This window comes from Melospiza melodia, chromosome 1 (genome assembly GCF_035770615.1).
Source record: "Melospiza melodia melodia isolate bMelMel2 chromosome 1, bMelMel2.pri, whole genome shotgun sequence".
NCBI lineage: Eukaryota > Metazoa > Chordata > Aves > Passeriformes > Passerellidae > Melospiza > Melospiza melodia.
The window spans coordinates 92922879-92949180 of record NC_086194.1 but is presented as its reverse complement, the minus strand read 5'-3'; the positions used below and the strand labels follow the sequence as shown (position 1 = coordinate 92949180).

Below are 26302 nucleotides of genomic sequence, written 5' to 3'. Positions count from 1 at the left end.
TTAGTGAAGGTGGATGTTGCAAGTTTCATGGGTGGTAACAGCTTGGGTTGCTTTCTTTCTGCTTCTTGTTCTTAAAGCAGCATTTGATGGCAGTTTCCCTGGGCTAAGATGCTGAATGTCTTTTTCTCTTCTCAGCTTTCTAAAAATTAAGTGTAATTCAACTCCTGTGAACGATAGCCTGCAGATAACGACCTAGCCAAAATTCCAACTGGAGCTCATTTAAAGAGGTCATTATTCCTTTTAATTAAATAAAAAAATAGAAGTTGGTTCTTTCTGATTGTCAAGGAGTATGAATTCTTTTCTCATTGATCTGTGTTCAGTAAATCCCATAACTACGTGAATTCTAAAAGTCATTTTTGAAGGTATTACAGCACAATTTTTTTACAAATAATGTAAAACCTTATCCTTCTTTTTCTTTTTTATTTTTTTTTCAAAACCTTCCTAAACCAGTATCTATTTGACCTAAGCTTTCACAGTTATCAAAGCACTAAAAACATGGAAGTTCTTAGATTATTGGCAGGGTTAGCATAGCTCATGATCTATTTAACTAGAAGAAGTTAATTTTCTAAAATGCTGATTTACAAAAACAATAGCAAACAGAAGGTGTTTACATTCAGATGAGGGTAATACATTAAAAAGAAAAAAAACAACAAAGCAGGGTCAAAAGCAAACAAACAAACAAAAAAAAATCCCTAGCTACCCAAATAGACTGTGGAAAATGGAAATGATTAAAAAAAAGTCTCTGATCAAAAAAAAAACATCTGCATGCTAATCCTGGTGTTTTCAAGTGGAACAACAGAGTAAGAGGAAAAAACCCACACATTTAGAAAGAAATGTGAGGAGCAAACAAAAATATAATGATGAATGGAAAAATAAGACCAAGTCAGAAAAATTCAGAGAAAGAAACAGATTGAATCTGCGTGTTCTTTCACAATAGAGCTTCTGCTGGTGTGACTGCATATTCAGCAGTGTGAATATTATAATTAAAGAATGTCAGCTCAAGCAAAATGTTTAAAAACCTTCCTATTAATAAGCAGATAAACTGCTTAAAAATACTGATTACATTAGGAAAAAAGGGAAGTGTTTGGGTTTTATGTTTCCATTCCTTTCATCTGCTGGAATACATTTAAATAGCAGATGTCTTTCCCAGGCAGTGTTTGACGGCGGCAGTGTTGATTTTGATGCCGAGGTGGTAAGACCATCTCTGTGGAGGGGCTCAGTGCTGTGCTGCAGGTGCCGGCGCTGGCTGGTACCTGTGCGAGGGCCAGGCCCGGCGCCAGGCAGAGATCCCTCAGCAGCAGCCCGTCAGCAGGATGGATGAGCAGCTGCTCCGGCGGGGCTGGGGGCTCTGCTCGGCGCCCTTGGCTGCGCTGCCCTGCGGAGCTGCGGACAAAGAACGCGGCTCCTGGGGATGGCAGGCAGCGGGTGCTGCGCAGCGCCTGGTGCCGGGCTGGGAGCGGAGCAGGAATGCCTGACCTCCCTGGAGCTGGGAGGTGTGGATGCCAGGTCAATGCAAATCTCTCTCCTCCCAGGAGTCTGGAATTTCTCCCCAACTGCGTTGCAGTTCAAGTCGCTGCTTCTTTTTGTACTGGCAAGGCAAAGCTATGAAGGTACCGGACGAGTGCAAAAAAAAAAAATTATTTTAAGCTAGAGTGAGAATTAACTCTAGTTCCCTCAAGTTAGCCTAGACAAGCCCAATCTTGCAAATAGTTACACACATAGATAATTTTAGAGAGACAGTCTGAAGCCCTTACATGTATAGCCAGTTGCTTATCATTCAGAGATTTAGGGAAGATCTAATCATTACAAGCAATGATCTCAAGGAAGATCATGACAGTGTAGCTTAAACCCACACCTTCTTATGACTCTTTAAGATATTTTTCCAACACAAATAATTCAAAGCTGTCTGAACTGTGAAAAAATAGCAGTTGAAAAATAGCTGCTGATGTATATATTCATCCTAGGCTCGAAGGAAAACATTTGTCATTTGGAAAGCCACTCTGAGCTTGCTTTTTTAGCACCCAGAAGTATCAGAGTATCTTAAGGTTTTGTCAAGTTCTGCATGTGAGGCTGCAATGCACTTTTTTCCCCATTGTGGCCAAGCTCTGTGTTGTAAGCAAGACAGTTTACCTGAGGTGTCATTACAAAGTGTGAGAAAATTGTCATCATAAATCATCAATGTGAAAATAGAGATAGAGACAGCCTCGGGAGTTGCAGGATTTCTTCCAAATTTTACTTCTAGCTATGAGGAGAACAGTAAGCTAGCACTAGGTTTCAGTCTTTTTTAGTTGCTAAAGTGCTGTTCTGCATTTCCAGGTTTCCAGAGAGTCACCATGGCAGTCACACTGTTAACCCAACCTTGAAGAGCAAACAACAGCACCAGCAACAGCCTGGTTATGACTCTGTAAACATTACCTCATCCATTTCAGAGAAATTTTAACTCTCTTCCCCACTCCGGACAGTGACTTACAAACTGCCCACTCCAGTGTCAACTGTTTAGAGAACAACAACTTTAAACATTACAAAAACCAACTTTAAAAATTCCAGAGTAATAAAAATGCACGTAACCACAGTCTGGTGACACGCTGATTAGGCACTTTTTGAGTCAAAGACAAAACTAAATAAATGTTTCTTACTGTATATTGTATTTAGCTTTCTTTTGTATAGAAATCTCAACAAAAACTATAGAAGTTTCGAGTTTGGCAGATGAGTAGAAAATAATGTATTCCACTACACATTAGTGTAGCAGAGCTATGTGATGCAATATGATGAACACCTAGATGAACAAAAGCTTCACATTTAATGGGTAGGGTTTGGAGAGAACAGCATTTAGTAATGTCAGTTCTGAGCGTAATTCTCCCTTCTCATTCGTTCATCCAGTTGTTGACTTTCCATGCTGTAGTAGTTTTATGTTTTTGTATTGGAAATTTATTTACCTCATGTTCATGGCCGGTCTCTCTTCCTTCTACAGTTTGGTTATCACAGTTTGGTCATCACTGTTTGGGCACTACTTCTTGCTGTGTGCTATCTGTTTTAGGCTGCTTAATTAGAAATGGTTAATTGTCCTCAGTTCTTACGTCAGGGAAAATAACAATATTTTAACTGTATTAAGCTCCCACAAATATTTCACTTCATGCTAAATTCCTTGCTTCCAGCTGAGGTGTTTAAAACGCTAAAAAAAAAACCCACCCTTTTTTTCTCTCAGTTAAATAATTTACTAGGAAATTGAGTAAGGATTAGCTGTTTGTAGTTTAAAATGTGTATCAGTGAAGGAGATAGGGGGCTTGTTTGTTTGTTTTGGGTCTGAGGTTTTTTTAACACTGGCCATCCTTGTCCTTTCGCTCTTAAATTATTTGCCGATATCCCATCAGAGCACCGATTTAATTATTTTTTCCCCAAGTGTCGGCGGGCCGGGCCTGAGGCCGGGTGGGTCCCGGGCCGCTGCCAGGCCTGGAGCTCCCCCGCGTGGCGGCCGCGGCCGGAGCGGGGCCGGAGGGGGCCGGATCCCGCACCTCCCGCCCGGGAATAACGCTGCACGAGTCCGCCGGAATTTCATCCCTGCGAACATCGGTAGTTAAACGTGCACCGAAGCACCCTTTTCAATTTTTTTTTTTTTTTTTTTTTAATTGGAAGAAACCTCTTTTCATCTATTCTGGTTTTGCAAGGTTTCCCCCCGGAGCAGTGAGGACGGGGAGCTAGTCCAGAGCGTAGTGCAGTCACACTGGGGAGGCCTGAGCTCCCCCCTGGGCTGTGCCTCGGCTCCAGCCCCGGAGGGCCCGGGTACCACAGCCCGTGGGTGTGATCCAGGGGATGCCAATGCCATGGCAATTGTAAGGTAACATCCTCTCACAGGAGAGGAGCGTCCATGCAGGGAGAGCTGACAGAGCAAACACAGCACAGGCAGGTAGTGGGGGGCTGAAAATACCCCATCATTCTATTGAGCATGAACAGGGGAGGCATTCAGCCATGGGACAGGAGAGCACCGTGGAAGTGGCTTGAAAGGTTTTTGACACCTGCTGAATGTCATCATGCTGCTACCAGCAATTGCAATTGATAGAGCACAGTATTAAGTTTGGTGCCTGGACAAACTCAAACTATTCTCTACTGACAAGTAAATGAAGTGTGCTTTGTGGATCAGCAGCACCTGTGCAGACCTCGCTGTGTTCGAGTGTGGGGACAAAGACTTTTCCATCTGAAGTCCTGTAGCTGACCTGGTCTGAGCTCTGCAAAGGTGCCTCCACCATCTGACTACAGCCTTTGCCTGAGCTAGCTCCCGAGCACAAGTAGTCGCAAGAGCTGACACCATCAAACCCTTCATCAAGTTTTTCAGTGTTATTCTTTCAATACACATAACAAGGATGCACTGCTGCTTCTCACAGCTTCAATTTACAGCTGCCTAGTGTCATTTCAAAATCCTGGCTGTTGAATCACACATAAAGCTCAGAGCTTAGAGATTTTCCGTCAAACATCCCAACCTTTCTTTACTTTTTACTACCCATAGTGAGAGTATTGAAGGAGCAGTATATCATGCTCAGTACATTATGCTCATGTTTAGAGTAAAAGTGCAGTAATATGGACACAATTTTGCCTATCCATTTCTATATGATGGTTTCTTTAACAGCTTGTTAAAGCACTGATCCAATTGAGTTGCATTAACAGGGACTGAAAATGGGTTAACAGTTTAATGAATAAAAAATCAAATACCAAAAAAAAAAAAAAGAGCCCAGCTTCCAGCCAGCCAGGTCTGAAATATCAATCCTTGGCTTTAAATGGTTCTTCTATTGTTACTCCCTTTCCACATTTAGACTCTGTTTGCATTATTGTAGATCTGCACTATTCATCTAGTATAAATCTGCCCTCACTCAGCCCTGGAAAGCTTATTCCAAAATAGGTGAATTCACAGACTGAGCAGAGCATTCCTAGCAATTTTTGTATTACCTCCCTGCAGAGAGTGTAAGTCAGGACTTCATCTAAAATGTCCTTTATCACCCTGTTGAATCCCTGCTGTGTTTAGCAGCTGGCACAACTTAAAATAGCCTTCAGACTACACTAAATATTGCTGAATTTCTGGTGTACTTTCTAGTGCTGTGTTCCCATAGCACTAGAGGAAATCATTTGGGACGCTGAGTCCAGCTCTTCCGTAAGAACAAGTCTCCCTGTATTACACATCTAGTTTGTGGGAGAGCACAGTTCACCCTTCACCTTATCCTGTAACCCACCTGGGACCTGAAGTATAAGAAGCAGAAGCAGTTTAAAAATGGCAGAAACATTGCAGTAAAGGAAAGGAAGTGATCAAGGCTATGACCTGGCAGAAACTGACAGAGAGCTAGTAATATATAAGGATGTCATAAAGCCACCTTTAACCTTACCTTTGCTCCCCAGGCTGCTCTTAAGCCACAATTTAGCATGAGTCGGGCTCCCCTATGCTGCTTTTGTGCAGTGTCAACTCTGTAATCCTTTCTACAAGTCCGAGGCACTGACAAAAAGATCTGTGGAACTCATTTTAAAGTTGGAGTGCTTTACAGCCATGTAGGAGCTTGTGCCGTGTGGTTTCTGCTGAATCATGTAACATTATACTGGTGAGCTGAAAAATGCATAATAAAATAGGTTGGTTTGATACTGGCCAAAAGCAAGATCTTCCTCACCATGGTGATGTATGTCCAAGTCTTACATTTCCCTTCTGAAATACAGGAAATACATTGTTCTAAAATCTTTGACATGACAATAATGACTTAGGAGTGCATTCCCTCAAACTGTACCTATACTTTTCCTACTTCCTCGCTACATTTCCACTAAAAAAACACCACCATAGGCATAGTTAATATCTGATTAATTTTTAGAGCCCACTGAGAAGGATTGTGATCCTTTCAGTCATTCTGGTTTCTTTTAATGAATAATTAAATATATGAATGTGAAATGGATTCAGAAATTATTTTCAGGAGCTTGAATTTTACTTGCCAGCTTTTCTGCTGCTTATTAGTTCGATTGGCAATGACATGTTATTGCTCACCCAATAAACTTGTATGCAATACTGACACAGTGGCAGTGTTTTTTTCATTTTTCATTTTCCCCAAGAAAGGAGCAGTGCAAAAGCAATAACAATTTATCTTCTTCAGAAGTCTAGGTGTTTGCAAAAGTCTGGAAAAGTTTATGTCCTCATTTAGCAGTATGCCTACAGCTTTGTGTTGCAGTGGAGCCAAAAGAGGCATATAGAAAGACATGTTTAAGAGCACTAATAGGAATATGCCCAAAAAAATAGTCTCATCAGGGCACACATAGCTGTTAGAATCAGTGATAACAAGGGAAGGATCCTGAAATTTTCTTCTATATGAAATACAGCAACCAGAAGGTCTTGAGAAAGGACTAAAAAAAAAAAAAAAAACAACCTGTTAGCAGTATCTGTAACATGCAGGAATCCTGCCCCCGCTTCCATTCCCTTCTCTCCCTCATGTGCTTGCAATATGTTGTAAGGGTGCAAGTGTGAAAATGAACACATACAGAGCTACTTGTAGGCAGTGCAGAGACACTTGTAGCTTTTCTTGGTGTGTGTATTTATTTTTGATAGCCAAACATCATATGTGGCCATTTTCATTGAGTTACTTGGGCAATGGAGTTTGCATCTGACACTTTTTCTTCCCTGAAATCTTACAAAGGTATTAGAAGTTATGGTCTCACCTGAGATGGATCACTGGGACCTAATTTTCCCTGTAATCTGAATATACTTTACACTGAAAGTCCTCCTTATACACATACTAATATACTCATGTACTGTCACCATTGACTCAAATAAAACCTTGTAAAAATCAGTTCTATTTAAGTATATGGATAATTTCCATATAGATATGTATTTTTTTGTCTTTTATAATAAAGCAAAAGGTCTTATACTGCTTTGTTTGGTGGACAGGGAGTGGGTAGTTTGGTAGGGTTTTGTTTGACAGGTGCATATTGTTCCACATGTTGTCTGGGCTCGGCTTGTCTTGCATGTTTGTGCAACTCTGTGGGATCAGCAGAGACAAGCATTGTCAGGTATCTGTGTTTCATTTGTTCTCATTCACATTGCTGTTGTAATTCTTGCTGTGCTCTACTCTTACAGCTGCTTTGCAGAACCTTCCACTGCTCTAAGCTTTATGGCCCCATCCCTAAATGTATAAATTCAGGGTATAGGAAATGTGGGGTTTCTCATCTAACAGAATTATGTACTGCAGGAACTGCTGCTACACAGAATCCTGCTAAACCAAATTTTACTAGTGTCTGAAGAGGGGTGTGTGTGTGGACAAACAGTAAACTGGGAATGAGAATTCCTCAGGATCCCCATAACTACTTTTGGAAAGTCCATAATACCTCAGATTTTTCAAGCTGAAAGAAGTCTGTAACTCTAGCAGATGAGGCTTCCCATGTGGAAAGCAGATTATCCCCTTAACAGCCTATTGCTGGGATCTTTGACCATTCCTCTAAATGCAGGTCATCCACCAGATGCTGGCCACCTTCAGAGAAGAGGCATCAGACTCCATCTGCCATGTGCTCACTCTCACACTGCTCAACAGCTCTAGTCCTATGTTCCTTTTTTATTTCTTTCCCCAATGCTTCAAGAGTTCAAATTCTAGCTCCTGTTGAACTCTGCTATAATAAAATAGCCATTGCCTGGAAGTGTTATGATAATCAATCTTTTAACAAACCAGGTAGAAGAGACAGAAGAGCAGAGACATAGCAAATGCCACTGCACAGTGTGCTCTCCTGTTACCTGGAGGCGTTAGGCTGTACAGAAACATAATGTCAGCAAGCACTTGGCTAATTCAGCTCCTCCTCATACTCAGTACTACCTTGGTAAGAGGTATAATAGGGCTCTTATTTCTGTTCTTTACAGATTTTGTTGCTACGTATTTTTGTAAAGTCAAACAAATAGGAAAACTAATGACAGCATGTGAGTATACCACAGAATAATATTACTTAGGGACCGCTGTGCCCTTGTTTCCAATTAACCTTAGTGTTCATCATAGGTTGCAGCCAGCTGCATCTATCACAGTTACTTGGGTTGGGGGAAAACACACATCATTATTACAGCCACACAGAGATATATACATTATTTTCCTAAAGCATCATAATCCTCCACTTAACCAAAGAGGGCCTGGGGTAACTGGGAGGAAATGAAACTCAATTTTCGCTCACATCTGCTTCAGACTTCAGTATAATCAGCACCACATGCACTAGGCAAGGTCACAAACTTTGGCAATGCTCATCGCAACATGCAATTTCTCCATTCTAGTGCCATTAACTGCTCAGCAACCTTTCTTTCTCCATCCCACTGTTTTTAATCTGCTAGAGCACTTCAGAGCAGGAATAGGAGAGCTTGTCTTGCAGACCGGTTTCCAAGATCACTGCCACACACCACGCTTTGAGAAAGAGTCAGCAGCCAACCAGTACCCCATTTGTTTCAGTGGAATAAGGAAAAGAGCAGCACAGTGGGATGCAATTTCAAGTTTGCTGGCCAGCACCTGAATCTGGAAAGTGATTCTGATGGCGCCAGCATTACAGGCATTGTAGTGTCTCCTCTGAGTAACACCCTGATAGTTTGTAGGGACCTCTAGCTGACGTGTAGAGACAATGGGACCAAAATCAATTTTTTTTCTTTTATTTTTAAAAGGGTAGAGAGTCATTGTTTTTATTTCCCTCTGTTTCAAAGCTGGTTATTTGCAGAATGGTGCGGTCAATGATGCACTATTTCTGAAAGCCTCTTGGCTTAACCTGCATTCTTTTAGCTGAATCTTTGTTCAAAGCCTGTAGTTTGTTTGAAGCAGAAATGAAATCAAAGCATGCATCACTTGAGACAAGGGGAGGAGGTTCTTGTGAATCTTGCCTTACACTATTTCATATGGTGCTTTTTGTGCTGCAGTTGCTTCCTTCATAAAAGCAAACCTTTCTCAAGCTACCTCCCTGTAAAAACAAAGGGTTAAATGCACTCCCATAGGTTTTGCTGACTACCTCTCTCCCAGACATTGACTGAACTCTCCTTCCATGGAGGGCCTTTCCTCCCCAGTGCATGAGACAGCACCTCCACACACCACTGCCTCACTGCCCCTGGGTAAAGGTTTGCCGTGTCCAAGGGTCAGAGGACCCAAACATCAGCCACTTGTTTTGAATCTGCCCTTAGCTCAAACAAGGGGATGTAAAAGTGAGTAGAAGCATTATGAAACAGGCAAGACAGGCCACAGGTGCACAGAAGTAAAAAGATAACCAAGTCCCTGTCTTCCAAGCAGCAACATCAGCTCTAAATAGCTCTCTCTGTATGTATCCAGCTGATGAGCTGACAGATACTTCACAGCCCTCTGGCTGAGGATTTGGTTCTTATGCAAACCTATGACTTCAGATTGCATTCATGCAAGAGGATCTGGGATTTTTATAGAACCAGATGCATCTTTTGGCAGGAGGTGTATAAGCATGTGTGTGGAGGGGGGCACATTCAAATTCAAATTCTCCTCTCCCTTCTTTTTCTCTGTAAGGGAAATTGTTAACCAGGGAAGACATTTATGTTCCCAGAACATTGTTTGCTTTTCCTAGTTTCAGAAATGCTGCTGTACTTAGCAAATGGTGTGCTGGTCTCCAGCACCGAGGATAAACAGACATCCTACTCCTGGTTTGCAAACATGTAGAACAAAATGTGTTACTGGAGAAAAACTAAGGCTGCTCTGAACTTGCAGGACAATCAGAAGAGTTCATTCACCTTTGTTCCTACCTGACTCAAAAACAAAATGCCTGTTTGGAAAGAATAAGTTAAATAAACTTACTGGAAACATAAAACCGTTTGTTTCAATGAGTGAGAGATAAGATGCAGAAATCCATTCCTCACCTGTAATCCCTACTGTTTTTATGTGCACTGAAAAAGTACTTCTATCAGCATGATGCCAGCCCATCATTTCTTAGATAATGATCAACATTTTCTCTGTTTTGCTCTCCTTCTTAGGCCCCGATTCAGCAAAGCGTTCAGGTACATCTTTATCTGTGGGTCCTCTAGCAGCCTTCGGTAAAAGCATACAGTTTGAAAGTAAAGTGCTCTGCTAAATTGGGTCTTTCACGGAACTAAAGAGAAAGCTCACACAAGAGCAAAGCAGCTTTGCTTTCCTTCCAGTCACACTTGGTTTATTCACTTGCTCTTGCTGTGTACAGCTGTGGATTGTTGGCAGTGTGCTTGGATGGAATTTGCAGGATTCACAGCTTCAAAAATGAGATGTGCCAGCCTTTAGAACCAGCTTGTATAAACACAGGCAACCAAAGCCTCCATGTAAACAAAGGGAGGTAATACATATATTCACACCTGAGCAAACAGACACACTCGTACATGCAGCAGCAATGCTCCAGCAGGTTCTACAGCATTCACTGTATCAGCAGACACAGCTCTCATTTCTGCTATTGCTTTTCTCTTGGCTTTGTGATCAGAGAAGCAGTGGAGCCAAGTCTGCTAGTTTTGCAGCACACTGTAAAATGTATGAAGAGGTCTCAAAAGCTCTGACAGGGTCTCATCTATACTGAGCTAGCTTTATAGTTGTGCTCAGGGAGTGCAGTATGCAGTATGCTACATTGAATTCCTACCTTATTTTTTGTTGTCCATGTACTTTTTGTGTTTTCTGTAATTTTTGCCTGTGCGTGTGGATTTGCCAGCTGTCTTGCTGAGATCTTGGAGGAAAGGAGATGTTGCTTGATTTTTGAGGAGACGAGGAAATTTTAAAATATATCCTGTAATTTGAAAGACATGGTTTAGAGACTAAACCACTAAGTGATGTATCATCATAGAGACCAGAAGAAGAAAGAAACTTAGCATCACAAAGATTGAACATTTCTGAAGTCAGGCACAAAAAATCTCCCAGGTATCTCAAGACTTCAGAGGAAGCGGGTTGCTTTATTGTAGTCTTCGCTGTCTCAGTGCCTTCCCTGCCCTGCCACAACCTACCCCAAGAAGCCACACTACCTTCGTTACTGGTGTAAGATGAGCTAGATTGTACTTCCTGCTCCATTACAGAGTGGCATGTGCAAGTCACCCCAGAGGTGATTTAGTCTTTTGTGGGCTACCCAGGGCCACCTTCAGTGCCAAGTAAATGTTGATACTGAACACACAGTCAGAACCTGTGGAGCCTTTCATGTCTGAGCACACTTGGCCAGCTAGTGTGGCAGGCTTCTGGATTACCCAGGCTCACTGTCATCTCCTTAGAACTGGATAGGCTGACCTCTTGTATAGCCACAAGTCCCACTTACTGCAGTGAGAGGTAGAAACATTCACCCATAATCATAGTTGGCTCAGACTTGACATACTCTTCTGTATGAGCTTTGCAAAGATTTAATGTTACTTCAAGAGACTTGCAAAAGTCCCTGAGGGAGTTCATCCACAGGAGTTAGATTCCTTCATGGGATGCATTGAAGTCAGATGGGTGCCTAATTCCCATTAAGTTGCACAAGTATTTTTATAAGTCCCTCTCGGCACTATTCCCTCTTGGCTTCCCTTCCCTCTTCTCCTTCCCCCTTCAATCTTTTAAATAAAGATAGCACTTAGCATAAAGATGTGTTGCAAGGCTCTTCGCAGTGCCTATAAAGTGCTTTTAAACTCTGGCAGAAGTGCCTAAGTGTACAGTGTTCAGTGAAACTGGAAACAGTGGGGATTTTTATGGAGATGATGTGCAAGCTCTGTTCTATCCGATACATTCATCTCAAATTTCCCAGGTGTCAACGTCAGAAGGCTGAAAGATGGTGCTGATTCCCCAGGGCTCTCCCTGCCTTTTGGCACTGCAATTAAATCCCCTAAGTCTGATTCCCATTTCATCCATTTCTGCATGACTGAAGCGGGAGATGTGGTTTTAGCAACAACATAACAGGAGATATTTTAGCTAAAGCTGTGTAGCTAAGGCTTAGTTATACTTTGTCATCTTCAAAGAAAAGACGGATAATATTCAACCACCTGCATTACAAACAAAAGACACAGGAAGAATGTAGGGAAGGGTGGAAGCAGACAACTGACAAACCAGTAATTTGTTAACAGGGAGATGAAATGCAACCACAGATTTATTTATCAGACCATTCTGTTAACCTCTAATGCAACATTTCATCATTTATAATTAAGCTTTCCATTTTGTTATTAGACCTTAATAGCTAAATTGGCATCTTGCAGACTAGGCCAGGAAATACAAACAAGCACAGGAGTTCAGGCGCAATTCAGTCCCTTCATCAGTTCTGCTCAGAAGCTGCATTAGCCCCCATTTTCCCATGTTGCTGGAGTCTTGTTCCTATATCCTCTTCTGCCTATGCTGTGGTGGTGAAGGAGACCTCCTCACTCTCCACCTGCAGGTCACCTTCCCAGAACTGTTCACATGGACCCCTGGGACCCCTCCCCACCTCCTTTGTGTCGAATGTTTGCTTTGAGATCTGCAAGCTAAAATGAGCTTATTTCAACTGAGATTGGTTAAGGCATTGTGCAGCTTAACAACCTCCCTTCCTGGCAGGGTGTACAGATGAGCATTTGGTGACAAAAACTAAGCCAACACAGCTGCAGCTGAGAGAGAACATGTGGAGAAGACTTTGCTCCTCCATCTGAGCCCATTCAGTTGTGTAAGGTAGAGCTGCAGCACTCTTTATGCTCCATCCACTTAGGCAGGAGCAGGGAAAAGGAAAATAAACAGGAGACAGAACTTGAGCCAAAGCTTTCCCTTTGCTACCACGCCAAAGAAAGGCAGGAGAAGAGTCTCAGATGTGGTGGTTGTGCAGTCAGATGGGCAGCTTGGGTGCTATAAATATTAGAGTGTGGTACTCAGCTTTAGCACAATCTGGTTGGAAAGGATTTTCCTCCGAGAGCCCCACCAGATCACAGTGGCTGGAGGTGGGAAATGGACTTGCATGCCATTCCAATTTGGTAGACACAGCTTGATGTCCCAGCTGAGGCTCCTGAGGGGAAATAGGAAAATGAGGGTCTAGCTTGTGAATCATGCCAAGTGTTAGCTGCCTGCCGCATTGCCTGCCTGCATCAGATTTGCATAATTTTGCCCTTTCTCAATAGCAGAAGTGCGCGCACCTGGAGGGCTTTGATGACAGAAGTACAAGTGCCTGGGGAATTCTGGCACCACCAGGGTCAGCTGGCAGCTGAGAAGAGGTTCAAAGGCTCTAAATACTGAGCCTCAGGGTCCAAATTCTCTGTCCAGGAACACTGATCATATTGGCTGTTTCATTTCAATGATTAGACAAGTATTACTTCTATTATATGAAAGTTGCTTTTGCACTTTGAGGAACCCTCTTTTTTCCTTGAATGTCACCAATCCATTAAAAATCCCACATAATAGCCACTCTTATTCCATTCCTTTATCCCATTCTTCCTGATGTGATCATCCTTTTAAAAGTGGACAAATTATTAAAGCTTGTTCTTAAAACTCTGCCAATTACATAAGTGGCAACTGTTATCAGCCATATTTGGGAGAAAAAAGGCATCAAATTGCCTAATGCCTGGGCAGATATGCAAAATCGGGGTGTTCCAACCAATGATTCTATCCAACAAACTAGGTCACTTCATGACTGTCTCCCATGGGATTGTGACAGGTTTCATGAGGTAGGGAAGGAAGAAGGTACAATTTGCTAGTTGGAAATGGATTCTGTCCTACTCCTCTTGAAGTCAATGTAAGAAATCCTATGAATTTGAGTAGGCATAAGAAAAAGGCAAAATACAATGAGTAATAAAAAAATATTTTCTGGCAAGTAAGAGGTTTTTATTAAAACATTACTGAGTAGTAAAAAACAAACATGAAAGCCACAGAACTGCACTTGACATGAATGTCTTTTTAAAAATAAACAGACATGTTTGATTATTTGTAATCCAGTATAATCCACTGTATAATATTAAATATTTTAAGAGAATTTTTCTTCCATTTGTTCTCAGCATGGTTGGCCTGAAGCCACAATCTTCTTATTTTTAAAGGCAACACTCCACTAAGGGTTTTGAATTTCTTTCATGTTGGCTCTTTTTATGGCATTTTGAAATTGATTGTGCATAGCAAATTTATAAGAGGGGAAAAAAACCTGAAACCCACAAACAAACTATGGCAGCATATTTCTCTCATGTACATGAACTCCTGGTCTTGTTTCCCAGGTTTCTGCAGCAGGAGAGACTCTACAAAATAGTTGCTAGGAAAAATAAACCTGTAAGTATGGAAGAATGGTAAAAATCCTGCTTCCACAAGGCCGAAATATAACCAGTTCCTCCACTACCAGAGAAGGGGAAGCAGGTGGATTTCTTAGAACCCTTCAGAGCTGAGAGTGCCAGCGGTGAAAGAACTTGCCTGAGCCTCAGCCAGATATAGAGGGCTGGGGAGAATACAGCTTGGCTCTGGACTGAAACCAGGGCCTAGTTAATTTTATACAGTTTTGAATGCACTGTTTAATGGCATTTTGGTGCCAAAAGATCAAGTAAATCAGTCTCTGCGAGAAACTGGATTCTTCAGTAGAAGGCAACAAAGCAATTTTTTTCTGATAGTGTTTCACTCCCTGGCAGAAAGCATGCTTTTTGCTCTGTGTCCTGGATGTACACCCAGCAGATTGAGTTTGCTACGACTGCTGTGTTGCTCCTGGTCACAACAGGTATTTTGCACCCCTGCCACATCCTCCTTCCCATTACAGCCTCTTCCGTCTGCCGTTCTCAATCTCAGCAGGATTCAGGTCTTGAATTTGAACATCCAGAATTAACTCTACCGATTTGAAAGTCTGGGGCGCAGCCCCAATGTGTACTAGTTTGGCTTTCCACTCGGGGTGTTTTGTCTCAAACAATGAAAACACATTGTACATTCAGATTAGCTTTCATTGCATTTGAGCCCAGATAGCCGGCTAGGACATAGGTTATATTTCCAAATATTGTTTGGCAAACATCAGACTAGAAACATGCTTTCCTAAAAGAAAATGGAATTTCTCCAACATTAACCCATCTCCAAGAGTTGGGACTTTAATTAAAATAACAATTACTGCAAGACTTGTAATGAAATTGGGAGTCTGATCATCTCGCATTCCTGCCCTACTCAGGCTTCTAAGGTGACATCCTTTCTTCCTAAAACTTTCTGCAATGTAAAAAATGACCTGCATGAGCAGCCCAATTCTCTTGTAATTTGTATAGGCCTATAACCTCTTGTGGGGATTTCTTCTTAATTTGTATTCATTCGCAACCAGCAGAGAGAATGAAAAGTGTGGCAGGGAGAAACTCATTCCAGCAGTTCTGCAGCACCCTGCAGCTTGGCAAAGGTAATTTGTGTAGTTACAGCTCTGCTTTTATTGAACACATCTGCAGCAGTCATTGGATTGGGATGTTTCCTTTATGCCTCCTTGAGAGCTAGTACATGTCCTGGGTGGAAGGCTGAATTTGAGAAATGTTCATATAGCCTGTGACCAGCTATGAGAATACAAAAGTCAGATTACTTTGATCCTATTAAACCACAGAGATACTATAACACACACACATACACACACACACACAAAAAAGAAACAATAGAAAGGACTCATGGGTAAACAGCTATTTATTTGTTATGATCTCACCCTAAAGATTTTCACGTTAAGGCTTAATGTGATTTGGAACAGAGGTGAGCTGGGGCATGGGGTTGGAGATCAAGCCTATAAATAACAGTAAGTACAAAAACCAGTTTAAAATTTTGTTCAGATCTTTTTTCTTGTCTAAAATAGAATTTATGGATTTTTCTCTTCTACTATTAGGATGAAAATAAAGTAGGATAAAGCAGCTTTAAAGTGCAATTAGAAGCAATTCAGGATAAAAAGCTCATCATGACTAAACAAGTGCAGCTGCAGGCAAAAGGCAGAGAAGGACTAACCCACAGCCACAAGGTTGATTTTACCCAGCCAAGCGGATTAGGAGTAGGGTTACATACCTGGAGTGTTTGTGGCATACTGTCCCCCAGAGTGGGTGAAAGAGATGCAGTGGAAGTACACACTCCCTTTTAATCCCAGAAGGAAATTCTGTTTGACCAAACCAAAGTTGTCTGCCATTCCTTTCCCATCCCTCACAGGCTCTGAAATGTTCAGAAGCAAAATAGTGACCCGTTCTGCTTCTGATTTTCTTACTGCGGTTTTGCATTTTAATATAATTCTCGCTACACCTAGCACTACACGTATTATGTTCACATATATATGGGGAAAGAAAAAGACATTTTAAAAGTATAGATCCTACACTACACTACATAGAAGTCTGTCAAAATTTTGCACAATAGACCAGCCGACAATTAATCTTCCTTTCACCCCCAGCCACAAGCTGTGCTTACATCCCTCCACGTCAGAAAAAGCACATTCATCCATTATCTGTCTCTTTCTCGTCTCACTCACCAAACAGCTGTAATAAAAAAATCCCACCTTATAAATTACTTCAGAACACAAAGGGAAATCTCTCCATTTTGTAACAGATTGGCTAATTTAAAATGGAATGAGGATTCTATTTCCCTCATGTTTTATGCTAGCATATACTTTCTAGGACATCATATCTTGTTATCAATTTACAGCAAGTATTCATCCAGATTACTACAGGGTCCTCCAGCAAATGCAGAAACAAATTGACATTAAGAAGGCACACATTTTCTGTAGGGAGTCACCTTCTGCAAACCTTGCCTGCCCATAAGTATGCATAAAAATGCAGCTTCTGGGAAAAAAAAAAAAAAAAAGATTGAATTCTTATCTTGGGGGAATGGAGGAGGGAAGTTGGACTATTAATAAATCCAAATGTTAGGCTTAAAAAATTATGCAGAGTTTAAGAAGAAATGATATATTGTACTCTCCCATTTGAGAAGGAATGGCAAGGCAAGACAGACATGGCCATTTTTTCCTTGAAGACAACTCATTTTCTTTCATATGCTTATTCAGGACTCAAGACTTGAGTGCCTTTTAAGTGGGAGTCCCCACAGGAACTGCATCTTGGCCTTTCCCCACTATGTCAGTTCAATGGGTATGCAACTCCACTGAAGTGAAAGGCTCTCTTTCCCTGTTTAGCTTTCAAGAGCAGTGACGCATGTTATTTTTTTCTTTTTTTATGAGGAAACCAACTTGTCTGTCACACCTTTTGCTGCAATTGGATATGAATAGGGACCCAGCCATCACTCCCAGATTCCCTGTATTTACCAGAGGGTCTATTTAAGGAGCTGATAAAGGAACTTTAGAAGCTCCAGACACCATCAGGAAGGACACATTCCCTCAGACTTCATTTCACAGGAGCTGAATTTCAGCAGCTCTGCTCACATATTTTGTCAGCCATGGGTGCATGTCCAAAGATGTTCTTGGATTTGGAGAGATGGAGGTTAAATTGCACAACCCGGGCTGGTGTGTTGATTACAGAGCTACTCAGGACAGCCTAGGCTTTGTCAGAGGCCACTTCAGGCCTCAGAGTATGGCAGAAAGCAAGGCTGCCTAAAGTCACCCTCATCCACATTTCCCTCAGGCATCCATACGGGCTGCACCTCTGAGATGTGGCTCCGAATTTCAATCATCCTTGACTAATGAATTGACGCTGACTGTTTTGGCATGGGGCTTGTCCCTGCAGTGCAAAACTGCTGAGAATAGGGGCTGCTTCCAGAGCAAAAATTGTCTCGTGACCCAGAGAGCAATCACAGCCCTGGTGACGCGCACAGTGCCCTTCCTTCAGTGCTGCTCCGAGAGGACGGCACAGGGGACGGGCACCCACTCAGATCATTGCTGGGCTGGAACCCAGCCCCTGCACTGATGGTCGGCGTGTCAGAGTGCTGCTGGCATGAGATTAATATAAATGCATGAAAAGGTACATCTGAGGGGTGTGCCCTGAGTCTTCCTTGTCTGGCTGCATCCCAGGATCACAGCTGGATAACCAGCTGTGTTCCCAGCTCTGAAGCGCTGCCAAGCTAGAAGCCTCTTTGCTGCCACTCCTCTTTCTCCTTGCTGATACTTATTATTTTCCCTTTTCCCACACTTCTGCTGCCTAAAAATTGCCCATCTGACAAAGAGTATTACAGTCAAAATCTCATTATGGGCACAGGAGGACACACCTTTTATGCAGAGCCGACAATTAGAGTTTATTGTTAGTCTAATTATTATTTCAACAGTAAAATCAAAATTAATCAAACAGTTACTCCAAGTCCAGCTACAATGAGGCTAATATTTACAGTTCGTATTATCTAATTATTGCTAATTCCCATTAACAGTACAACCTAATTTGTTACTCATCAACTTCCTGGTATTTACCTCCTTTGTTATATCACACTCACCTTTCTTACGAGTAGAAACAGCAAATAATTAGCACCTTAAAATCTTCCCTGGAAGGAATATCTTGAGTCACACAGCTGCTTGAGATTTTTATGCAGTTTGTTAATACCACTTTTTTAATTGGTGTGCAACTTCAGTAACCAGTTACTCACTTAAGAGGTGTTGGAAAAACATGCATGCTTTAATTTCATTAGGGTAAAACTATGACATTTTACAGAGTGAAGATAACACCAAAAATAAGTTGGATATTAGTAATCTAAAAAAAGTTGGGCAATTGCTGATTCAGGCAAAACAAGCTAATGTAAGCTCAGGACCAGGCAAAGACTCAAGTGGCCTATGTTCAGGTAAAACAAAATCTGCAATTTTTCAGTAGCAATGGTAAGATCTTATTTCCTAAGGTGCAGGGCTATAAAAGCTGTGTTCACGCTGGTACTGCTGATGCAGCCTTGTACGTGCCAATTACATCAGTGCTGGTGTCAGTAAAACTCTTCTTGTCTGTTCTTTTTCCAGCTACAGCCAAATAAACTTCAGTCCAAGTGTTCCATGTCACTCCCCCAAACACCTGAGGTTTTCATTCAAGCTGTTCACATCTGATAGAGTCACACTTCCATTCTGAGGAACAGTGGCTTGTGATTTGAAGCCTGCATCCTATTCTGGATGCTAACATCCACTGAATCCACTGAATCCAATGAATCACTTGAGCTATTCAGCACTGAAATTAAAGTTCATTTCCTACTGACAATAGTAAGATTGCAATAGCCATTATTAGTTTAGTTACTAGTGTATAGCACACAGGTACAGGCATAAGAGTGTGTGTGTGTGTGTGTGTGTATGTATATATATATTTAAATAGATGCACATGTAAACTCAACACTTAGAATATGGTACTAGGTGACCATGTATCACATTTCTGAAAAACTTCAGGCACAGATAAACGGAAAGGAATGACCATCTAAAACCATAGATCTTAGACTGGAGTAGATTGGATCTTGTTTTTCCATAGATAGACTGAATCTTGGGTAATCCCTACTGCTTTACAAGTACCCATACTTGGAAAACAGTCATATTACCACCTACAAGCTAAAACAGATTGCAGTAAATCAGAAAATAGGGATATTGGTTAGTGATTATGAGAAGGCAGAAGAGGCACATAATACTCGGGAAGAATTCCCCTCACATTACCTGTGTGTACCCAATATGTGTGTGGTGGCTAAGTTGGCAGGGTTTTGAATAGGAGAAAGAATCTTAAAACAGAAAAATAATGGATTTTTTATGTAACCGAAGAAACAACATTTTGTCACAATACAATTCAATAGATAATGTGTAGGTAGAGCTAATAAACTGCTGGTGTAACCTCAATTTGTTTTTAAACTTTTCTTCAATCCAGCAGGCAAGAAACATCACAAAACTGTAAATGTCTTACAGCTTCTTTAAGAAGAAATCATTAAAAGGAAAGTTGACAAGCCTTATGTAGAAAAAGTTTAAATCTTACAGAGTAATGAAAAAGAAACATGTATGTGTTTATGAGTATATCCATGTTCAATTTATAATAATTTCTCAGAATTTTTTGGTGTCCATATTGTCTTCTGTTTCTGCATTAGGTCTAAAATGTCATGGTATAAGAGGCTTAAATGTCATTGATTTGATTGCAGTAAGAGTTAGGTTTTTAAATGCCTTTGAAGTTCTGGTCTTTACATTCACTTTGTATGTTCAGAAATTGTTCTTTACAATTCTCACAGACCTATACTGAGAATAAATACAGTGAAGATTATTAAGTGATCAAATTCCTTGGTAATAGAGGCTATGTGGGTACCTTAGGTGAATAAACACTCACAGTTTGCAGGAAAATTTGACAATTTTTGGCTTACATCGGTTTGCCCGTAACTAGAGGTGAGAAGGAAACAGGAAAGCAGAAACTGGGAGGACCTTGGGATCAAAGCTAAGTGACCTTGAGAGGAAGAAGGCTTTTATCTGTCCAGAAGGAAGCAGCCCAAGCTGATGACAGTCAAAATGCACTAGAAGTGCATGTAATATTTAAGATACCGAAGTGGAACATGTTATGAGTGCAAATAAATCCAATTTTTAGAAATGTATGAGATTTAATTAATTGCATTCTTTGTTGCAAAAGCATGGATTTCTCTGGATATAGTAAACAAAAATTTGATCACTTCAAATTGTATTTAAGTTCAGGTCATTTAATCTCCTGTCATAAAAGGCTAACAGAAATTTTGCCAGTAAGAGTAACAAAAATTGAAAGAAGCTACAGTAGAGCTAAGAAAAGAGCTTGTCTCAAGAAAATACTTAAGACACATGGAGTCTTTCCATTAATGGAAAAATAGATGATTTAGCCCTCTCTGATGTGAAGGGAAACATCAGAGATTATACTGGCACCTCAGGTGGTCGCGTTTCGTTTCTTACTGGAAATAATTTTCTTGAGCATTAAGTGCTCAGAGGAATGCCTGATGAAAAGGATTTTCTGAAACAAAAGTCTCTCTTGTCCAGATTGCTATCTCCTCGGGTTTTTTGTTTTAACAGGGACATCTGTTTATAGGCAAAAAGCTAAATTTATACAGAAATTATTTCTTTTAATTCTGCTCCTCCCAGACTACTTCTCCAGTGTTTTTGATCTTGGCTATCAATCCCAGCAACTCCATAGAATTTATTCAGAATCAAAACCAAAGACTCCAGTGAGCAAAGGCCAATTTTGCTGTCTTCATTGGCTTGCACAGAGCAATGTTCTACTGAATCCTGGACTGAGAACAACCACTTGAATCATATATTCTGTATTTTTAGGATTAGCTCCTTCAGTTGTCTAAAACATAAAAGCAGAGCTGTCCCAGAAGCTTCTAATCCCCAATTTGCTGCGTATGATGATCACATAGTTATTTAGCGTTAACAATATAGTTAAGAGTTGCAGGATGGCTCCAGTTCCCTTACACGGAAAACAATAGAAAAGAGTCTGTCTGGAACAGATTTTAAAAATAAAGCACCATATTCAAGTCTCCATTACACAAGGGGAAGATTTCAGTAATTCCATTATAAACTCCACTTTCAAAAAAACCAAACTCTCTATACACTAAAGAGATTCCACATATAATTGCAAAGAATTTAGCGATACCAGAAACTCCAAATGCTCTAAGTCAGATTGTAGTCTTTCCTGACTTTTGTTGATGTTCTTTTTCTATTTTTTTCTCCCATGCCTAAGAAGAAAACATTTTCACAGGGATTTGATCACATACATTTTATTGGTTTCAATGCCCAGAGAAAGTTCCTCACCAGAGAAGTATGCTTTAACAAAACAAACAAAGGGGTTAGCCACCTGTATAGTATTTGATTTTCACAATGTATTTATATAGAGCTGTATGAACCAGGAGAAAAAAAAATAAAACTGTGCCATTCAAATTTCTTCAGTATTTCTAATTAAGCAACTCATTAAGATTTTTCAAAGAAATATTGATGTAAGTGGTATTATTAAATGCTTCAGAAGCTATTCAGTCACAAGTAACATTATTCTTTTATACATTTTCATATTCTGAGAAACATAAAATTACTAGCAAAAATATATTAAAAAGCCCTTCTCAAAGAAGAAATCCACCTCTCAGATTAGTGATTTGAAAAGCAAGTACGCATGTTTCCTATTCAAGAAACTTCAAGAGTTTCAGAAACATCACTCACTGTTCACAAAACCTCAGTTAAATAATGAGTCATCATGGCTGGAAATACACACTGAAGTGGTAAAGTTTATTGCCTCACCTGTAGTCACAGGTTGAGTGTAGCTGCTTCTGCCATGCACTTGAACAATGAATAAATATCATCCTTCTGGAAATAGAATGTGCTACTTGTCAAATTGCTAGAACATCCCTGCCAGCATAGCATGGTATTTATTCACCCTGAGTGAACCACAACCATGCCTTCTTCCTATTTTAATACCCATCATTCAGTCCTAATAACTCTGAAGTCACTCAGAAATGGTCAGTCCTTCTCACTGCTGCAGCTGCTTCCTCATGCCTGTCCTCCTGGGCTATCCTGGCTATCTCCACCCTCTGCCATCCAGTCTAGCCCTGCTTGAGAGTTCCTAGATCCTTAACAAGATCACAAGTAGGATCAAAAGATCTAAGAAGGGATTCCAGCCCGTCTTCATTAGCTCTCCTCTCTTGCTACAGCTTCTTAAGCTGTGTAATTAATAAGGGTAACATTAGGAAGCTTTTATAGATTCTATAGTGTTTTAGTGTAGCCAGTTACTATCATGATCAAAGAAATAACAGACCTTTCATCAAAAAAGAGGCATGACCTCCTAATCTGCAGTTCTTTTAATAGCACATTCATAATGAAATCAGTCTTAATGGGCATCTCTGCATTTTCTAGTTGACTTCTCCCATTGGAGTATGTCTGCACAGATGGAGTTTGCTTGCCCACAATGAGCTGAGCATTGCAGGCATTTCTGATTTGGTAGCACTCTGCACCCATTTCACATTGGTAAATGGCCATGAAAGTCTATGAGAGAGAGAAGAAAGCTCCTTACAATCAAATGCAAAGTCAAAGTTTAGCTGTTTCTATCATGCCCAGGTTCCAGTACCTTATGTCCCACCTCGTTTGTTTTCCCCTAACTTCAGAATGGGAAATTGGCATATGTTTCTGTCAAGAAGTCAGGAAAAATGAACTGAGCACTGAGCCTCTAGCAGAGAGGAAGATGCAAGCAGCAGCTGGTGAATGGAAAACTGCTTGAGAAAGACAACTGCTTTGCTGTGCCACAGATGAAATGGGGCTCACTGGGAGCAGGGGTAGCGAGGAGAGTCCCTGTAGCAGGGAGCTGTGAAACATAGGCAGGAAAGATTACAGTGACTAAAAGAAAATAATAAAAAAAAAAAGAGATACAGCAGCCATCGTATTTGGCATTGTGGCTATCCTAGAAATGTGAATTTACGGACAGCCGTAAATAAAAAATACAAAAGAATAGTATAAAAGAATAAAATAAAAGAATAATCTCCTTTGTACACAAGAAAAGTGCATAAGTTCTAAAATGCCTAAATTAGAATTGTGAGAGTTCTGCTTACCTGTTTGCCCTCACTTGCTAAAATGATTCTCTTGTTAGAGTATCTGGGTTTCTTTGGAAGGGAATAAATCAGGATTTTAGCAATTAATATCATATTTCACGCTCTGCCCAAAACACCCCTGTCAAAGAATTTTCTTTTACTTGTGTCTGTTATTGAACTGCCTAATTGCTACTGTCAAAAATAGTCAGTCTTTGATGAGAAGATAGGCCTGTGCCTATTGAAAAAGACACCTTGCCTCCCCCTTTATTTTATTCCTGGCTGTGCATGTGGCAGTGTAGCCTGTGCCTTCATTATCACTCTACAATACTTCAGGGAGAACTGCAATGCCACTAAAGCATCTGCAAGCCCAGATTTTTCTCCTGTGTTTGGAGAGTATCGCTGACACTTTGGCTTTGAGTAATTGCTGATCAGCACAGAAAGGATCTGTTGCCTGTGGTTCTGTCTTATTTATGGGAGTTTGTGGATAATTTTCCTCAGATGGCATGAGGGTAGATACCTAATAAATGGTAGGCTGAGTGTGCGTGGAATGAAGCTAAACAGGGTATCTCCCCTAGAGCGAGAGAAACAGTTTTAAGGGAAAAGCTGACCATTTTTCTTATTTTTTCTTTCATGTGTCCAAAATTTTTTAATAGTTTCCTTAACAGATATTTTTGAGTGGTGGCATCCCATACCATTCTCAGAATGGAGTCTTGTGTAAAATAGCTCTATTTTTTTTTTTTTTAACAATGAAGAGCCTAAAATGTCACTGATCACTTCTGCGAGCATGTCTAGGAGACTTCCAAATTCCAGTGTCCAAAGAGAAATACAACAGCAGATATTCAGACCATGCAGCTTTTCCAGTGGGAGACAAAGATCTTTATATTAGACACTTGATGGTCACCTAAGAGTCTTTCTGTTATCTGTATAGGAAGGCCAGGCTCCTTTTCAGACATCAAATTTTGGTGCATAGCATAGACTGAATTTCTTTTTGATGACACACCTGTTTTGAAGAACCTGCAAAGTGTTAGGGAAAACCACAACTTTATAATTTGATAGCAGCTTAGTGCCTGTCTGAGAAAAACAGTAACTTACACAACGAGATGATAATGCTGCAGACTTATATCAAGAACTGCAACAGGAAATAAGATTTTCCTATATTTTCATGGCTTCAGGGTTACTTGGAGTGCTGCTGGAAACTCTGGCTGTAGTTCCATGCACATCTGCTACCTCTCTGCCATTAAGGTACTCATCAGGAATAAAAAAAATGCATATCAAATATGCATAGCAGTAGGAGCTCTACTGATTTGTTCTTCTACTAAACGTAGTTGATTGCTTGGCTGTTTTAGTCTTCTATCAAGGAACAACTTAATGTAATTTACAGTATTAGTCTGTACTATCTGCCAGTCACATACCTGTCCCTGGTTTAGATTAGAACGCAGCATTAGCAGGTGCTTCCTGCTGCAAGGGGACATGGAAATGCTGCAGAGGCCTGTCCCCACATCACCTGCAAAGGCAGAAGAGGCTGGAAGCCCTTTGCAAGACCAGCTCCTGCTCGGTGTTAATGCCACCCAGAGGCAGCTCACAAAGAGGACAGGATCAGCTAGGGCTGTGTCTGTCCTTCCTCTCCCATATCACTCCTTGCAGAGGTGACCAGCCTGTGATACCTACCTAAGGTTGCTGCTCCTGCTTTCACACCCAGGGAGTGCCAGATCCTTTTCCAGGTGCTCCAGCTACAGTGTTCAGACACCCCCAGCTCATTACCAATGTCCAGCACTGTGCAAAAGGTGCAAAGCTGCTTGTGCTGCTTAAAGCACAGATAGGATGACTTGGACTTCCATCAGAAAGGAAGAATAATATCCTTAGGTTACAATACTGCTGTAAGCCTCAAGAATCCACATCCAGATTCCAGCCCTTCCACAGAATATCTTCCACAGATATTCTTGAATGACCTCAGAAATGTCACTTAATGCACCCATACAATGAAAACAAGATTTCCTTTTCTATGCCATTCTTCTGTCTTGCGTGTTGAGACTGTTTTTGCACAGTGGATAAAAGATACACTCCCAGTGTGGCTAACTACAGAGACTGAGAGCGGGCATCTCTGGAACAAGATGACACTAAGAATCTTTCCAAATGCCAGGTGAAAAAAAAAATCAAAATCTCTGAGAACAGACAAATACCATCATCATTTCACACAACAGCTATTGAATAAATTCGTACAGTCATCTTTTGGCATGGCCATTCATGACCTTAAGAAGGAGATACACTTCTCACTTCCCCTCTTTTGTCAGTGTGTGCTTCTGTGAGGCCTGGTACTCTCACTAGGTCCACTAGGATTAAATCAGTTGTATTGTACAAAACCACCATGTTAATAGTTCCCAGTGCAGGATGGAGGTAGTAGTTATCTTAGTATTTCTACTGCATTTAGTTATTTTTATAGTGCTGCACCTTTTTTCCTGCTGAGAGAACTGAATAAAAAAAATGACTTTGAAAGACATTATAATCAACGGCTGTTGGCTGCAATTACATTGTGTACTTGATGTCTTCATAAAGTACCTCTAGTTTAAACCCACAAATCTTTCAGTTTGAATTCTCTCTTGGCTCTGTTCTGTTTTGTTATTTCAGTGGTGTATTTACAGGAATGATCGCTAGAGTATATGGGTTTATATAACAAAGATATAAAAAAAAGTTATCAGAAGATTAAAATTTCATCAGCTATCTTTACACTGGAAAAGTGGCATTTTGTTACATTTATGACTGATATTTACAAAGGCAAGCCTTGTGGACAATAAAGAAAAAAAAGCATTTGGGTTTCAGTGCTGTAAAAGCTTATTCACACTTGAGAAGACTATTAGATGAAGACTTTCAGATCTAAATGTTCATAAGAGAGACATAATTGTAAAGTAAGCTCAAACTTAACAATGGCGTTTTAAGTCCAAGTCAATTATGGACAAGTCTGCAGCGTTACAGCTTCTGAGCACATGAAACTTAGCTATTACTGAAAATATCCAGCAAGAAATTCTTTGCTA

General features: G+C 40.7%; 1 protein-coding gene and 1 long non-coding RNA gene across 4 annotated transcripts in view; both read left to right on the top strand.

Moving 5' to 3' along the window:
* The window catches only part of CDH6 (cadherin 6), a 102806-nt gene that overhangs the window by 19809 nt on the left and 56695 nt on the right, over positions 1–26302 (top strand). The gene's annotated exons all lie outside the window — the stretch shown is intronic.
* On the top strand, positions 164–2640 carry LOC134429997 (uncharacterized). The gene is made up of 2 exons (XR_010030702.1): positions 164–227; positions 2317–2640. It is a non-coding gene; the product is annotated as an uncharacterized LOC134429997 (long non-coding RNA).